We start from the raw sequence: 2,685 nt of genomic DNA on the forward strand, positions 1-2,685 counted from the left end.
GAGTCAGAAAATCAAAAGGGCTGAACTCGCTGAGCATTTCTTAAGCTCAAAGAATTGAAGAGGAAATTCAAGACTCGAGTTGCAATAGTTAAGGATGCTTTGTGTAGAATATGAAATGATCCAGGGAATATTAAAAACAGATGGAAAGAGTATACAGAGTCACTGTTCTGAAAGAAATTGGCAGACACAGAAGAATTTAATGAAACAACATATGAGCAAGAGCCTATAGTGATGAAAGAAGAAGTTCAAGCTGCTTTGAAGGAATTGGCAAAAAAAATAAGCCCCCAGGAAGTGATGGTATACCAATTGACATATTTCAGCTAACAGATACTGACCTAGATGTGATGTGCTCACCATATTGTGTCATGAAATCTGAAGGACAACCACTTGGCCAAATGACTGGAAGAGATCTATCTATATTTGTTCCCATTCCAAAGAAAGGTGACTCAACAGAGTGTGGAAATTATCAAACAATATCACTGATATCACATGCAAGCAAGATTCTGCTGAAGATTATAAAAAACAAAAAACAAAAACAAAAACACCAACTACTGGAACAGCACATCAACAGAGAATTGTCAGGAGTGCAGGCTGGGTTTAGAAGGGGTCGTGGTACTAAGGATATTGTAGCTGATGTTAGATGGATCTTGGCTGAAAGCAGGGAGTACTAGAGGAATGTCTAATGCAAAGGCATTTGATTGTGTGGATCACAACAAACTGTGTAGACTCTTAGAACGGGAATCCCAGAACACTTGATCATGCTCATGCGAAACCTATACTTGGACCAGGACGCAGGCATCAGGACAGAATAAGAAAACACTGCATGATTAAAAAATTGGGAAGGGTGTACACCAGGGATGTGTCCTATCTCCATACCTTTTCAACCTGTATGAAGAACAGATCATCTGGGAGGCTGGGCTGTATGAGGAGAACTGTGGCATCAGAACTGGAGGAAGATTCATCAACAATCTGCATTAGGCAGATGACACAACCCTGCTTGCTGAAACTGAGGAGGACCTGAAGCACTTGCTACAGAAGGTCAAGGACCACAACCTTCAATGTGGATTGAGGCTCAATATGAAGAAGACAAAGATTCTCACCACTGGGCCAATTGATAGTATCAGGATGGATGGTGAGGAGATTGAGACTGTTAATGGCTTTAGTTTACTTTGCTCCACGGTCAACACTCTTGACACCAGCAGCCAGGAAATTAAAAGATGTATTGTGATGGGAAAGGGACCTCTCCAAAGTACTGAAGAACAATGGTGTCACTCTGGAGACTAAGGTGCATCTGATACAGGCCATGGTCTTTTTTTTCTTATTGCATTCTTTTTTTTTTAATTACTTTTTTAAATTTATTTAATGTGTGTATCATCAAATCAGATGTGACAGGTACAGGAGGAGATTGTCCCTCCTTCTTCAGCAGAGCATCTGGTAGATTTGAACCTCACATCTCTGGGATTGCAGTGCAGCTTCTTGCCACTAGGCCACCAGAGCTCTCCAGGCCATGGTCTTTGCAATCACTTACTATGCTTCAGCGAGGTGGACAATGACTAGGGATGATAGAATGAGAATTGATTGATGCCTTTGAGCTGTGGTGTTGGAGAATAGTACTGAATATACCATGGACTGCTATGAAAACGAACAGGTCGTTGTGGAAAGGGGTAAAACAGGTTGCTCCTTGGAGGCAAGAATTCTGAAGCTTCGTCTGACATCCTTTGGACATGTTGCAAGGAGGGACCAGTCCTTGGAGAAGGACCTCATGCTTGGGAGGGTAGAAGGAGAGAACAGGAGAGGAAGACTTTCTATGAGGTGGATTGATTCAGTGATTGAGGTGTGTCAGAGACAGTGAGATTGACACAAGACAGAGCAGGGTTTAGGGCTATTGTACATAGGGTCTCTATGAGTTGCAGGTGACTTGACAGTATGTAACAAAAATATTCTTTGTGCAATGAGAACAAAAATATAACCTTGAGTCAATTCTTTTGGAATTTATAAATCATCTTAGAATAAGCTTGAAGCCTTGAACACCAATGATTGAAGATCAGAATAGTTGTGGGATGACATTAAGAATATCATCCATGAAGAGAGCAAAAGGTGACTTTGAAGAAAATGAAGAAAGGAGGGGAAAAAGGATCTCAGAAGAAATTCTGAAAATTGCACTAGAGCACCGAAAGGCCAAAACAAATGCAAGAGATGTTGAAGGAAAAGAACTGATTAGATTTCAAAGGGCAGCTAGAGAAGACAAAGCAAACTATTTTAAGGGAATATGCAGAGACCTAGAATTGAAGAATAAAAAGGGAAGAACTTGCTCACAATTTCTCAAGCTGAAAGAATGCTAAACCAAATTCAAGCCTCAAAAACTGAGAGTTGAAATGCTGAGAGATGCTACAGGCAAAATCTTGTATGACCCAGGGGCATCATAGAAGATGGAGGGAATACACAGAAGTACTATCCCAGAAAGAACTGGTTGACACTGAAATATTTCAGGAAGAAGTGGTAATAATCTGTGCTGTAATCCCAAAGGCAAGCAGTTCGAGGCCACAAGCTGCATTGAAGGAATTGGCCAAAAATAAGGACCAAGGAATTGATGAGACACCAATTAATAGTTTTCAAATGGCACATGCAGCCCTGGAAGCACTTACCAGTCTATGCCAGGAAGCTGGAGGACAGCTGGAGAATATT

The sequence above is a fragment of the Elephantulus edwardii genome, unplaced genomic scaffold (genome assembly GCF_000299155.1).
Source record: "Elephantulus edwardii isolate Elephantulus edwardi_28Jun2011 unplaced genomic scaffold, EleEdw1.0 scaffold00271, whole genome shotgun sequence".
NCBI classification, from domain to species: Eukaryota; Metazoa; Chordata; class Mammalia; order Macroscelidea; family Macroscelididae; genus Elephantulus; species Elephantulus edwardii.